Source organism: Triturus cristatus, chromosome 5_1 (assembly GCF_964204655.1).
Source record: "Triturus cristatus chromosome 5_1, aTriCri1.1, whole genome shotgun sequence".
Taxonomy (NCBI): Eukaryota; Metazoa; Chordata; class Amphibia; order Caudata; family Salamandridae; genus Triturus; species Triturus cristatus.
The window spans coordinates 225,247,071-225,263,435 of record NC_140587.1 but is presented as its reverse complement, the minus strand read 5'-3'; positions in this window follow the sequence as shown (position 1 = coordinate 225,263,435).

The following is a 16,365-nucleotide window of genomic DNA, read 5'->3' as shown; positions in this document are numbered from 1 at the left end:
TAGTGAGGTTAGTGGATTCATTACCGACATTGCGAAGTTAGCACAAGCTTGGCTGCCATGCTGCTGCTTTTGCACATGTTACTATATGACTTTGTTTTCGCAAAACCCTGCTTGTGCCTGTTCATGAGAACCATGTGCCTTTCGCGTTCCTTGCTGTTCTCTGTGGTTTTTGTCAGTACATGATGTACAAGGTTGAAAAACAATGTCCCTTGTTATTCTGCTCTGGTCAGTCCCCCGCACCTAGACATAACACGAAGCACAGCTCCACTGCTAAAAATCAAGTGCTTTTAATATTGCATGCAGGCATGTTAGAGACACTTGGAGAAAAACCTTCCCAGAGAGAAGAGCTGTGCTTGTCCTGAGATGTAAACCTTTGCATCTAGACTTTGAGGTATGAGGTCCCACTGACCAAGCCCAGAGGTCTTCTATATTGATAATAAATTAGTTCCTAGCACAGGGAGGGTGGCAAGGCACAGTAGGCCGTTTTCCACTAGCTTTATAAAATTATATCCACGTTCATATTCTATGGAATTGTAACAATGCTCACTATATTATGTTTATGCATTCTGCTGTTAGTAATAGCATGTGTACTGCATTTTAGAGCACAGTATTTAAAATAAACATTTTAAACTATACCGTTTCTCTGATTACTCATGTTGTGGACAAGTATGAGTGAGTGAGCGAAAGAGTGTTCTTGCTCCTGCGATTCCTGAGAGAGTCGGAGTGACATGTTTTGGGTTTTCTAATCATTGGTAGCTTTGCTGTAGTACGGAGAATGAATGAGACACTATAGCTAGTCAGATTGGAATTTTGGGCACTAAGGTGGGTAGTTGGTACACCACTATACACCAAGGTCCTGGTTTCCTGCGCATAGTTCTGTATATGTGCAGAATCCCTGCAACATGGCGCCACCAACGTTTGGTCTGGTTCTTATCTGCGAGACGCTTGAGTAGTGCTTGTGCTTGTCCACAATTCCCTCACTTCTGTTTCCGGAAACAGCTGTGACGGTGTAACCTCCGATGTTGATGTTTTCATAGGTTCTTTCAAGCTTGATATTATTAAAAGGTTTTTTCTCTTAATTGTTAACCCTCTATTGCGCTGCCACACATTAGGTTGTTGAACCTTCCTTGTCTTCATGGCTGAGGTGGATATTGCAGCACATAGCCGTGTTGCTCTCCATCAATATTTGACCACATATGGAGTGCCGGACACGGGTGTCGATCTTATCTTTGTGGTGGAAGCTGATCTTGCTCGTCACTTTGAAGTATTTTATTCTTGGGTCACTTTTCCGGCGGTGGATGGAAGCGATAATTTGTTCCATCAATACTCTGCCACTGTCCTTCCTTATGTTTACCGACCCTATAGAAATCTTGAAGTTCCGCCTTTTAGCTGTGTATATCTTGATCACTGCGGTCCATTTTCTTCAGATACTGCTTATAAATACATTTTAGTTGCAGTTTATGTAAGAATAAATGACATTGGAGATCGGTTGATTACCAACGCTGATCTCAGACTCTCTTTGATAACCGCCACACACGAAGGCTTGGCTTCGGCCCATGCTGGCGTGTCTGCAACAGTTTCTATCTTTATCTTGCAGCAACGTTACTGGTGGCGTGGTTTATATAAACAGACTCGTAATCATGTACTGTCTTGTGACATTTGTCAGCAGATTAAACCATCTACAGTTACACGTACACCACAAACACAGCTATGTATTTCTAAAAAGCCTTTTAGCTGTGTATATCTTGATCACTGCGGTCCATTTTCTTCAGATACTGCTTATAAATACATTTTAGTTGCAGTTGATTCGTGCACACGTTTCATTTGAGTATAACCACAACGCAGTGCTGATGCTTGAAATGTCATCAGAGATTTGCGTGTCTTTGTGGGAATTTTTGCCAGTGGTACCTTCCATTCTGACCAAGGTCCAGCATTCGCCTCTAAGGCGTACAAGGATGCGATGAAGTCTTTGGGTGTGCTGGTGCAGTTTTCGTCTCCATACAGGCCTGAGGGCAAATCAATTGTGCAGCGAATGAACCGTGACTTAAAGCAATCCTTGACAGCTAGAGTCTTAGGTACTGGCAGGAACTGGCTGGCCCACTTTTATGGCAAGCAACGTGCACTTAATAATCTCCCTAGAAGATCTCTGGGTGGGAGTACCCCATACAAAATGCTTTTTTGGCATAAAGATGTTTGTGCCAGACCTTGATGGTCTAGACATGGTGACTTCCGAAATCATTTACGTAGATAATCATTCTACTATGTTACAGGACTTACAAAAGACCCGTGACAGTCTTGCAAATGAATATTTACCCTCTTCCACTGATGCAGCACTGTAGATTCCGGTGGCCTGCTGGCTACCCAAAGTTGGAGATCTGGTCTGAGAGAAGGTGGAGAACAAAAAAGAATTTGGCCCCTCTTATCAGGCACGGGTTCCAGTGCTTGGCATGAAGGGTACTCGTACAGTCATTTTACCACCGCTTCCTAGTAGGAAAGACAGCACATACATCTCAGTGGACAATGTCAAGCTACAACATCTGGCCAATTCTGAATTGTGTAACACCTGCTGTATCATGTCCAGCAATTTCAAGGAATCCTGTGATTGGCGCATCGGACACCGCGCAAAATGACACTGCCATCGAGATGTACTCTGTTACCAATCACTTGCTAGTCCCTCCAGCTTCCCCCTGCAGTGAGGAAACTGAATATGAAATTAAGTATTTTTGTCTCCTAGTTTAAACAGATTTATTTGGTAGCTCCTTGGACATACATCTGGTTGGTGCAAATCCTGATTTTTCTGTTCATGTCCATTGTTTTTTTTTTCTCATCATCAATGGGCACTACTGGCCAGAACGCTCTGCAGTTACTATGGTTGGTGGAACTTTGGCTTCACACTCGTCTTCTCACATTATGAAACGAGACCAGACTCTTGTTAACATTTCCACCTTTCCTATCGCTGATGGCATCGTCTGGGATGCAGTGGATTTCCAAATTCATGGTCCGATGGGGATAATCAATGTATCAAATGTACTTCTTGTTTCAATGGGAGATGTGGTGAGACAGAACATACGTTCAGATGATTGGGATGTGCAGGCGATACAATCTTTGTTTTCAGATTTGAAATATTATGCTGCCTTTGATGCTGAAGATTTGTATTTAAATACTGCTAATTATGCCGACTTATATTGTTACCAGCATTATGGACACCATTACCTGCATAAAGCTAATACATTTAGAAATGTTTTTAAGTACACACAGTGGGAACATTGCCCAGCTCCATTGGAGGGGAGCTCAAAAACTCTGTTAAAGAAATTTACATATTTTACAGATTTTGATAGGTCCAAACCAGAATCCTATTATTTTAAATTAAATACTTCATCTACCCCGAAGGTAATGTTGACCCACACAAAACTATTGTATTCCAATTCGTTTATTACTAAATTGACAGTTGGTGGCTATGAACACTGGAAGGCCACTATTGATTTAAAATCTGTTTGGGGCTCTAGATCCTGGCAGGTTCGAAGCTTTACATTGTGCGTGCCTCATCCCAACGCAGATTCTATTTTTATATAATACAATTTACCAAACTACTTGTTGTGGTTTGGCAACTACAAAACAAATGAATGCCCCTGCAGTTCCTGCTCTGGCTGCCTATCATAACTGGAGCTTGCATACAAATTATTCCATGGAGGACCTGCAAGCTTTATTTCAAAATAACACATTTAATGTCTCTAGTTTAGATCCAGTGGGCTGGCTGGTTTGGCAGACGTCTTCTGATGCCTGCCAATTACATTTCCATAACACAGTCCCTGGCTACATACAGGCTAAACCTGATCCACATTTAGCTAACACACATTCGGTCACCACCTATTCCATGGGTAAAGTGGTTGCAGCACTCAACACTATCGTCTGTGAAGTAATCCAATAACATTGACTTGTCCGACTTTATCAAGGGACCTCCTGGTCCTAGAACAAAAAGATTTATTTACGCAGTTTACAATGAAGTATGGAAGCTTTCTCAGATTGAAGCAGCGTCACGTTTGTGGGAAATAGATCAGGCAAATCTAGAAAAGGTACTTGCTGTTGTTGACAATAGTATTAACACACTGTCTTCCCGCATTTACACGTTAGATAATATTGTTTTGTTTGTTGTTAATATTGCACAAGATGAGTTGTCTGTGTTAAATCATGGTCAAAATCAATTACGTTCTGTGATGCAGTTTACATGGACTTTACAAACTATAAAAATGGAAAAGTACCATGGGATTATTAAAACGCATCTGCTTTGTTTTTACCATTTAATTTGACAGACAAGCAGCAGTTTATGTCCATGAAAGATGAAACATACACTCTCTACATATAGAAAAGATAAACCCTTTACTCTTTTCCGTGGCTGAGACTGACTTTGCTGTCTGGCTCATACACGGTGTTATCACTTTACCATTCTCATTGTTTAGATTTAGCTCCTACATGAAGCATTACCCACTAGACCGCTATGAACCCTTAGGTGGCACCTTTCTGCATGAAGTGTGGTCCTTGCCTTTCACATACAGATGCCTGCGGGATGACAAGGAGGTATACCCTACAGGGGAGTCCTGTGATTCTACAGTGGGTCGTTCCCTTGTTTGCAAAAACATACATTACACGGGCCTGCAGTGTTACTGCCCGAACCTTGCATGGGTTTTAAAAGGTATTTCAGTTCCAGCTATAAAACCCACATTCACCCTGCTTGTTAACAGTAGCTATCTTCTTTTAAATAACCAAGAATGCTGTGGTTTGCTGGCTGGCATACCGTACATTGTGACAGTTTTACAAGGCATAGTTTGCTGTAAAAATTAGCTTTTTCCGCCCCTGCATGGGAAGCTTGATAACTCGATTTGGCCTTCCATACCAACTTTGAAAGCAGACTTCAATAAGTTGTGCAGAATAGGAGCTCTATTATTCCAACAGGAAGTCCCCCTTACTTCTGCACGCGAGACCTTCGTGCTGCAGGTGGCTAGCACCCATACTGAGATTCAGGCCTTTCTTAATACTAACCTCCCACTGCATTTCGGTGAATTAATTCATCGCATTTTAAATGCGTCTGACACCCACAGCCTGGCACATTTTTTAAGTTTGTTAGCTCTGGCCTTGTGACCTCATTTCAGACTATATTTGGTGTAATACCGGCATTTATTCATTCTATTTTTTCCAACGTCTTTGGTGGCTTGCCCCTAATATTTGCAATAGCTGCTGGAATCCTGCTATTAATTTGTCTGCTGCGCAATGGTTGCTCCTCTTGTGATCGTGCCCAACCCAGGCTGGCTGCAAATGCTCCGTAACCGTGTGCTTGAATGCTTTGGTACACCGCCCCTGGCAACACTCAGCGTGGCTTATGGATTGTCTCTCCGCTTTGCGTACTACACTTGCGTGCAACCTGTCTTTTCATGTTTACGTTGTTCCTTTTCATGGGTGTTGGATATCTGCCTCTCCAACACGTCATGTTCGGACCCGGATTACGACCTGTTAATGGGTCCCTTAGTGGCCCATGAGCAAGAATGTTCCGGAGTTGCCCTCATGGCACGTGCGCTTGGAGTCTTGGCACAATGGGATTTCTGTACGGCTGAGCAGAATCTCTACAGCACAGCTACCTCGAATATCAAGTAAGTTGTGTTGTGATGCTCATAGAAGCACCGAATTGTGAAGAACATGAATGCTCATTCAGCTTGCTGAATTGGATGGCATCACTTTTTTCTGCCGATGACAATGGTTTCCTTTTGGAAGCTGTTGCGGTTTATTGATTATACACTCTAATGGGTTAAAATGGCAAGCTAACCATACACTTCTCTGGCCGATTTTTTATAGTGCATTTTTTGGCAAAATATTTTTTTTCCTGGCCCCCATTTTCAATTTTTTCCCTTTTTAAAAAAAAGTTCACCCACTTATGGATGCTCTCGAACTCTGCTCTCACTTCTTGAACTCTGTGTTAGTCCTTTGTCTAGATCCTACGGACTTACAAGGGGAGGGTGTGGTGAGGTTGGTGGATTCATTACCGACATTGCTAAGTTAGCACAAGCTTGGCTGCCATGCTGCTGTTTTTGCGCACGTTACTACATGACTTTGTTTTCACAAAACTCTGCTTGTGCCTGTTCACATGAGAACCGTCTTCCTTTCGCGTTCCTTGCTGCTCTCTGTGGTTTTCATCTGCACATGATGTACAAGGTCGAAAAACAATGTCCCTTGTTATTCTGCTCCCCTGCACGTAGACATAACACAAAGCACAGCTGCACTGCTGAAAATCGAGTGCTTTTAATATTGCATGTAGGCATGTTAGAGAAACTTGGAGAAAAACCTTTCCAGAGAGAAGAGCTGTGCTTGTTCGGAGATGTAAACCTTTGCATCTAGACTTTGAGGTATGGGGTTCTCCTGACAAAGCCCAGAGGTCTTCTATTTTGATAATAAACTAGTTCCTAGCACGGGGAGGGTGACAAGGCACCGCAGGCTGTTTTCCAATAGCTTTATAAAATAATATCCCCGTTCAATTTCCATGGAATTGTAACAATGCTCACGATACTGTGTTTATGCATTTTGCTGTTAGTAATAGCACGTGTACTGCATTTTAGAGCACGTTAGTTAAAATAAACATTTTAAACTATACCGTGTCTCTGATTACTCATGTTGTGGACAAGTATGAGTGGAGAAGTGTGGCTCAATGGTTAGAGAGGCAGATCCTGATGCAGAGGTCTGGCCCGGACCAGGGTTCAATTCCTACCTCGGTGGGTCTAGGGCTCAATTTCCCCAGACCCGATAATTCTAGCCTCGGTGCCTAATCTAATCATGGGTCCCACTCTGCAACTCTGGGCAATAGCGTGCTTAATCTCCACAACGGCCCCAAATGCGCTAGGATGCCTGGCTTCACCTTGGGGGTGCCCAGGAGTGGGCACTTCACAGGGAAAGGCCAGGAAGGTTTCCACAGCGGTATGTGCACAGTGCCTGAGAGACCCCTTTGGGGGTGTGCGGAGCGCTATATAAATGCACTACATTTACATTTATGAGTGAGTGAGCAAAAGAGTGTTCTCGCGATTCCTGAGAGTGACATGTTTTGGGTTGTCTAATCATTGGTAGCTTCGAAAGGAGAACGAATGAGACATTATAGCTAGTCGGATTGGGATTTTGCGCACTAAGGTGTGTAGTTGGTACACCACTATACACCGAGGTCCTGGTTTCCTGTGCATAGTTCTGTATATGTGCAGAATCCCTGCAACAGTCCCTTTGTGAATACCAAAGAGTAGCAAAGCTAGACTTTTGATCTAAATTTAGACTTTTGGTCTAACTTTACCTTTGTGAATCAGGACTTATATGTTCCAAGCAGGAGCAACAAAGGGGCAATCAACATTCTGCACTAATATAGCGATTGGCATAGTGATCATCTGTAAAACCGAATATGCCTATAGTCTCGCTAATGAGACAACTGCAGATTGTGAAGGTGGACTCTAAAATCTCTCTGAACCATAATTTCACTCTGACAAGGCTGCTCATCTATGCCCCCCCCGGACCATCAAAAATGTTTAGAGAATCACTTACTCGGTCCATTACCATCCTGACAACTAAATCCACTAATTTTAATATCGTTGGGGATCTCAACCTCCACCTGGAGGACTGCCAAGATGGTGAGATTACCAATTATCTGGCAGACCTTGTAGCCTTTCAACTACTCCAATATGTCACCATCTCAACACACTTTGCCGGCCACCTTGTAGATCCAGTGTTCTCTTACATACCTTCTGTTAAGATCCTTTTCCCTCTCACTATGGCATGAACAGACCACTGTCTCATTTCCATGGCACTCCTCGATGATAATCCACCCTCGCGCACTCACCCTAAGCTGATCTTAAAACGCATTTGGCATAAATTAGACACCAACCTCCTCTCAGACACTCTACGCTCCCAAATGCCCCAAGTGGCTGGAGATGTTGAAGCCGCAAATAGCTGCTTCAATGGATGGCTCACACATTCCCTCGATAAACATATCCCTTCTAAACTCACGTCTTGCAGCAGAATTTACACCAGTCCTTTATTTAACAAGAGCCTAACCCAGATGAGAAAACATTGCAAATTTCTACAACATGCCTGGAGATGCAAATACGATTTAAAACTCAAAACATAATATTGTTCAACCATTAAGGCCGGACTGGGAAACCAAACCGGCCCTGGCAAAGTGCTCGGCTGCCCTCACGGGGCTTGGGGTTGCCGCCGAGCTCTTTGCCAGGGCCGTTTTTCGGCCGATTTTGTTACAGGGCCGATTTTGCAGCTGTAAAACGGCCCTGTAACAAAAACGGTGCCTAGGGGCCCAAAACTGGCCCCCAACCGTGCGGCACACCGGGGGATTGCCCAGTGCCCGCTATGGCCAGTCCGGTCCTGCCTATAATAAATCTATATGGAAATCACGCAAAAAATACTTTCCTAAAAAAATCAAACACAGTAATAATAATCCGGCCAAAAGTCTCTTTTAGTTGCTGAACGCACCCATCATTATCTCTAACTTTCAATGTGAGGCCTTAGCTACTTTTTTTGTTAAAAAAGTTGAGGACATTTATAAATGCTTCCCGCCCGCTATCAGCATTAAAGGGCAATTTGATCCTACTAGTTGCTCAGGTACTCTTTCGTCTGCCTTCCTGGCACTATCTTGTGAAGCCTTAAGAACTCTCTGCTATAAAAATAAATTGGGATCACCAGCTGATCTGTTTAAACACGATCAGCTCCTACAATTCCTACCCCAACTTTAACCCACACTCTGTGAACTGATAAACTCATCCCTAGCTTCCACAGTTGTAGCAGCCTCATGGAAGCATGCCAAAGTCATTCCTGTATTAAACAAACCTACCCTGGATGCCTCCAAACCCAAAATCTTTCACCCAATCTAACTACTTCCTTTTGCTGCTAAAGTCACTGAGTCTTAAATCAATCCCATTCTGACCATATTTATAGAGTCCAACAATATACTGGACCCTTTACAGAATGGTTTCAGACCCGGCCATAGTACTGAATTAGCTCTTCCGGCAATGACGGAACATCTGCAGAGCTCACTGGATGAGGGTCATATCTCTGCCTTGATTCTTCTTGACCATAGTGCCACATTTGATGCTGTATTGCATAAAATCTTGATGCAACGTTTAAAAAACACCACCTTAATTGGTTCATGTCATTTCTATCAGGAAGATCCTTCCAAGTGATCTCACCTCCTTACGGCTCTCAGGTGCAGTTTGCACATCATGGGGTTCCACAGGGCTCGGCTTTGAGCCCAACATTATTTAATATCTACGTTCATCCCTTGGTGGGAGTTGCCAAAAGCAGGGGGCCTCTCCATGTTCTCATACGCTGATGATACTCAGCTGGTGATCTCTTTATCTAACACCTCTGACTAACACATTGCCAAGTTCCGAAATTACATGATGGCCATTGCGGAATGGATGGCAGGCCAACTGTCTTCAGTTGAATGCAAGCAAATCTGATATTCTTCATCTAGGAAAGAAAACGCATCCCTGGAGTGATCAATGGTGGCCTACCTCATTGGGAGCTCCCCCTACTCCAAGGAAACGGTAAGAAACCTGGATGTCTGGTTTGACTGTGCACTTAATTTTCAGGCACAACAAAATGAGTGGGAGGCAGCTGCTTCAGACTTCTACACTGACTGAAGCCACTGTTCGGGTTTTTCGATGCTCAAATATGCCAGACCATCATCCAGTCTACTATCCTCTCTAGACCGGATTATTGCAACTCCCTCTACCTGGGTACTAATAAAGCAGGCATTAATCAGCTTCAGAGGGTGCAGAATGCCGTGGCATGGACCCTCTTTGCCCTCCTGAAATCCTGCCCTACCTCCAAATTCATACGTAAATTGCACTGGCTCACTGTAGAAAGGAGAATTCACCTCAAGTCCTTGTGTATCTCTCACAGAATTTTTTCATGACCAAGCACCTCCCTTTTTAGCCAATCTTCTCCTCCCCTTTGTACCAAAATGCGCCCTCCGCTCCTCGAATCAACATCTGTTATGTGTTCCCTGTGTTAGAAGAGCATGGACGGGAGGCCAGTCATTCTGGGCATTAGCTTATTTGCTTAGGAACGCTCTCCCATACATTATCAGGAGCATACAGGATCATGGGGTTTTCAGGAGGGCAGTTAAGACCTGGCTCTTCTCTGAATAATCTACTGTCCTTGCTTCCCACTTCGGTCTGGTAGTCTGTGGATCTAGAGCTGGGACGCTCCATCGCTGGCGCAGCCGTGCACTATACAAATCCGATAACATAACATTACAGTAAGCACTGGAGCAACAGAGGAGCATTCCACAGTAATGCACAGTTCATTATCAACCAGGCATATAATTTATGGAGTCAATCTATGAGGGTTGAATGGGGAAAACATAGTAGGGACTTAAGGTCTTTTTAGTAGCATAATGCTATATAAAGTCATATTTAGACATTTAAAATGAAAACAAAATAAAGGAGAAAGGCAGATTATCTGCCCCTACGCCCTTACCAGTCCAAAGAGGGAAGATATCTCAGGAAGATGCCCTTAATCTCTTTGTTTTTATCTTGGATACCTGAGGTGGATGCCTTAGGGGCTGAGACAGTATGTACAGTTTTGTACTGAATATAGCGGATCTGCTGGCTCGGGCAACTAATGTGTATCCTTCATAAGCTTGTGTTTGACCCAATGTCCATAGGTTTGAATTTTGGTGGGTTCACTCAGCCTTTCATCATTTTGCAGTTGATAAAATGAGTACCACTGAGTTGTGTAGCAAGAAGTACTTGCTATTAAGCACCAAGATGATTCAAGGGGTGAGTGTGTGCTTTACAAATACACATGCCTTGTTATGTTAGCTTCTGCTACTCCTGTTGTAGAGCTTATCTAATTTATGAAAGGCATAGCATCCAGAAGCATCAGTCGACTCAGCCTTGCTTTGCTGATGAATTATATGCCAATCTTGTCAATAATTTTGTCCAGCTCTCGGTCTATCCACACAAGTTCCACCGATTCTGCTCTGGGAAATTAACTATCCTGTGCTATTTCTAGGTGCTATTTCTTCTACTCTTAGGTGCTATACCTGCTTTTTGTGCTGGACTAAATGTTCACAAAGACCAGTCCACTACTGCTGCCAATACTGACGCCTATCTTCCCTGTACTGACTGAGTGTGGGGAACCTAATTGTGATCTGTGAACCCCCCAGTTTTATTTAGCTTTTACACCACTGGTTTTTGTTCATCTGCTGTGATTGAAGTCTCCCTAATGGAGTCTCACCCACTGTATGCTTCTGTTGCAAATGGTTCTGAGCTACAACAGTTAGCATCTACCTTTTAAAATAAGGTCAGCTGATCTGTAAAGCTGGGCTAAGGGTTCTCTACAGATTGCTCAAAGCACATATGTAGAGATTGGAACGGAGACTCCTTTTATGACCAAACCTGGCATCTGTGCACAGAAAGCAATTTGGCAGATGGAACCTATAGCAAAATGGCTATGGCCTGCTAACTCCCTAAAATTCAATTGAGAATTCTACAATAAATAGTCCCTTACTTCTTGGCTGAAGTGTAAAATGTTTGTATCTTAGTAAAATGCGCTTACACTATACCTTTTGATTGGCATGAGGTAGGAAAGTCAATGACATGTCTTTTACCAACAGATTCTGGGTCACAAATGTATTTTGAGGAACAAGTTACTTACCTTTGGTAACGCCTTATCTGATAGAGACATGATCTAGCCAGAGATTCCTTACCTTTGGATTAATCCCAGGCGTCAGACTGGATCCAGGAGATTTTTCTTCGAGCAGTGCCCCTGCGTGCCGGTAGGTGGCATTGGTTGGCTCCGAGTGACATCGTGAGCACCGTCTGCGCTGTAGTGACTTCCCTGTCACCTATAAAGGCACCACCTCAGCACGCTAATGTCAGTTACTGTTCACGACTTTCCATACCAGACGTGTGGAGCCATGAAGTGTACTGACAATGGTGTGTTTTGAACTGGGGCCCTAAAAGGGATCAGCCCTGATCAAGAAACCTGTCTGCAGGGCAGGGAGGATGAGTGGGTGGGCAAGGAATCTGCTGCTAGATCATGTCTCTACCAGATAATGTGTTACCGTAGGTAAGTAACTTGTTCATCTGACAGAGACATCTATCCACAGATTCCTTACCTTTGATTAGATACCCAAACAATACCATCCCCTGAGGAGGGACTGCGGACAAGTTTAGACCAGAAAGTCATGCAAGACAGAAGGATATGGAGGGGTTCCAAGCGGACCAGACCATCAAGGCAGTAATGTTTGCTAAACATGTGCAGGGATGCCCACGTTGTTGCCTCACAAGCGTCGAGGACTGGAACACTACATTGCAATGCTATGGCAGAAGCTTTAGCTCTGGTGGAATGAGCTCTTAAGCCTATAGGAGGCTTTTTCTTTGCCAAAGTGTAGAAAATCTTGACGCAGAGGATGACCCATCATGAGATAGTCCTCTTCTGCACCGCACGACCTTTCTTTGCCTGACGTAGCCCACAAAGAGTTGGTTGTCCCCCCAGAATTCTTATTCTTTTGTGCTGTCAAGGTAGAACGGCAATACTTTTTTTAGGTCCAGGATATGGTGTCACTCCTCTTCCTTAGAGGGATGTGGCAGAGCATAGAAAGTGGGCAAGGTCACAGATTGGCCTACATGGAATGGTGTTACCACTTCCGGAAGAAAAGAGGTCCTAGTGTGAACCACAAACTTGTCAGGGAATGTTGTCAGGTAAGGAGGCTTGGATAGCAAAGCCTGCAAATTGCTCAACTTCCTGGCGGATATGATTGCCACTAAAAAGGCTGTTTTGCTGGTAAGCACCCAGAAGGAGGAATTGTGCAGAGGTTCAAATGGAGTGCACATCAGAGAGTTGAGAAGCAGATTAAGGTCCCACTGATGCATAATGAAAGGGGAAGGTGGGAACATATTTACAAGGCCTTTGAGGAATCTATTTACAATGCAAAATTTAAATAATGAGGGTTGGTCTGGCAGATGCAGGAAGGCGGGCAGGGCTGAAATCTATTCTTTTAGAATGCCCATAGCAGAGCCCTGCTGGGCTTTGGTTACAATAAAAAGTAAAATATCAGAAAGGGAAGCAGAAAGAGGGCTGATAGACTTTTCTGTACAATATATTACAAATTTGTTCCGTCAGCAGGCGTATGCAGTCTTGGTGGAGGGACGCCTGGCTGCCAAAATACCATTAGAGACTTCAGGAGGAAGGTCGAATGGTGTCAACTGCTGCTCAATCTCCACACAAGAAGGCGTAGAGTTGACAGGTTCGGGTGGGGGACCCTCCCCTGATGCTTTGACAGAAGATCCTCCCAAAAGGGCAGGCTAATCAGAGGATTGATGATCATTTGGAGAAGCTCAGGATACCACACTCTCCATGCCCAGTTCAGAGCCACAAGAATTACTTGGGCCCGGACATTCCTGAACTTCTTGAGAACACTGGGCATGAGGGGTATGGGCGTAAAGGTGTGCCTGAGCTCCACTCCAGACAAAAAGCATCTCCAAGCGAGAGCCGCCTTGGAAACTCCAGCATGCAAAACTGCTGAAATTGTGCGTTCTTGGCAGAGGCGAACAGATCTAACCAAGGCTTTCCCTACAGCTGAAAGAGACCTTGCGCTACCTCCGGATGGAGACACCATTTGTGATCCACTAGACATCGACGGCTGAGTTTGTCTGCCCTGGAGATTAGCGAACCTCCCAGGTGTTGAACCACTAGAGAGACGCTCTGCTAATCCAGCCAAGTATAGAGGCGCAGGACCTCTTGGCAAAGGGCCCACGACCCCCCCACCCTGTTGTTGCAGCACCACATGGCAATGGTTTTGTCAATGAACACTTGTACTAGCTTAAGCTTGATGGAAAAAATGAAGGATTTCAATGCCAAATGAATTGCTCTGAGCTCCAGCAAGTTGATGTAGAGTACGGATTCTGCCAGAGACCAGAGTCTTCTGATACCCACCTCTCCCAAATGACCAGATGGCCGCCCCAACCCAGGAGAGATGCATATGTCACTAAAGTGAGATCTAGTTGGGAAATGGAGTGAGGTCTGCCTCTGACTCAATCACGGTTTGGCAACCACCACTGCAATTCCTGTGAAATTCCCTCCGAGATCTGGACCATGTTGGAGAGATTCCCCCTGATACTGCTCCCACTTAAACTTCAGGTCCCACTGCAGAGCCTGCATTGAGACCATGAGGCCCAGCAGCCTCAAAGACATTCTCACTGAAATCCAAGAAAGAAGCTGTAACATCAGTATCATAGCCTGAATATCCTTGACTCGCCGCTCAGGAGGATAAGTCTGAAACTGCACTGTGTCTAGAACAGCTCCGATGAGAAGGAGCATCTAAGAGGGAGTCAGGTATGACTTCGGCACATTGATAGCAAACTCTGGTGAAGGTAAGAGGTCTGCTGTAATCTGGGAAACAACAGCATGGGGTGAGCCCACCTTCAACAGGTAGTCAACAAGATAGTGGAACACTGACACCCCTGCCTGATCTGCACAGATGAGCTGCGACCACCACTATCACCTTGGCCAACACACGAGGGGTGCTGGTAAGGCCAAAGGGGAGCACGGTAAACTAAAAATGCTTGTGGCCTACTGTAAACCACAGGTAGCGCTGATGAGCAGGCAGACCGGGGATGTGGAAATAGGTGTTCTGCAAGTCCAACACTACCATCCAGACTCCCAGGTCCAGGGCAGACAAGACCTGAGGTAATGTGAGCATAGCATCTTGAATTTTTATTTTTGAGGAAGTAGTTGATCTAGATCTAGGAAAGGATGAAGGCCCTTGTCCTTTTCAGGACCAGTAAGTAGCAGGAATAACAACCGCAGCCTACTTCTACTTCTGGCACCGGCAACCCTCCCCTTGGCTCAGCTTATGGAGATATAGGTATGGAAGGGGGGTGGACTCAAATGGTCCTCCAGAAAGTCCCCTTTGGACTATCTGGAGGACCCACCTGTCTGATGTGATGGTTTGCCAGTGGTGGAGGTGACTTCTGATCCTGCTACTAACTGGCCACTCATGCTCTAGAAGAGTAAGACTAGGAGGGTTTGGAGGTTGAGGCTGGAGGGGAGGGGGTGGTGGACTGACCCGACCTTTGGCTGCCCGACCCACGTGGTCAGATTGGGCCTGGCCCTCGGCTAGTGGAACTTGCGTGTTCTTGTAGCTGAGATAGGGTAGGCACAGCTGAAAGCTCCTTTTGTAGCCACTGAGAGACCCAAGGACTTGGGCATAGCCTGTGAGTCCTTAAATCGCTCCAGTGCCATGTCTGCCTTGCCCCCAAACAGATCGGTGGCATCAATGGGAATGTCCATTAGAGGGGACTGGACATTCCCCGAAAAGCCAGAAGTTCTCAACCAGGCATGGCGTCAAACAGCCACCCTGGATGAAATCGCTCTGCCAGTGTCGAGACCACAATGGATGGCAAACTTTGCTGTATTTCTCCTGTCTGACACTGCTTGGGAGAGGATGGCCAGGGTCTCCTACAGGACCTGTGGCAACACTGGTGTAACTGTTTCCCACAGATAGTGGAAGTAACGGCGCAATAAGTATGCAGTGTTCACCGACCACAAAGCAAGGCTGGTGAAAGGAAAACATTTTCATACCCCGACTTTCCAGCCTCCTGGATTCGCTGTACAGGGGAGTGGAAGGGAAAGCACTATGGGAGGAAGAGGCTAGGATCACCAAGCTCTCTGGGATAGGGTGGATAGTGAGGAAGCTTGGGTCGCCCGTAGCAGGATGGTGGCTGTAGGTAATTGTCTTATACACAGGAGCCCCTGTGCTGGACTTGGACCAGGTTCCCAGTAGGACATGACAATCGGTAAGGGGTTAACTGACAAAATATCGACAACCAAAATATTATGATACAGAAATATCGTACACAAAAATATATTTTTCCCATTCTTATAAGGCAAATGACAAAAATATCAGAAAAAAATATTGTTGCACACTAATATTGAAAAAATCTAAAAAATTATTGCTTTTTAAAAATATAAATAGTTAGAAATATTACATTTTAAATATATTAACATGTTAAAGTAATACCATGTAAATTAAATAAATGTGAATAATATGTATGTATGTCTGTTTAACTACGCCTATCTAATATAACACTTTTAAAATAATGATTTAAATTTATATCATAGTTTTCAATTTTTTTAAACTTTATATATATATATATATATATGTGTGTGTATATATTTCAGGAACGTTCTAGTTGGTTGGACATTTCACTCGTACAAAACCAGAGAAATTTGGCCGTTATAGTTTGTTGAGCTAACTATAACTCACGTCCCCCAATGCACTGCTGATGACATCACATATTACATCATTCATGACATGGT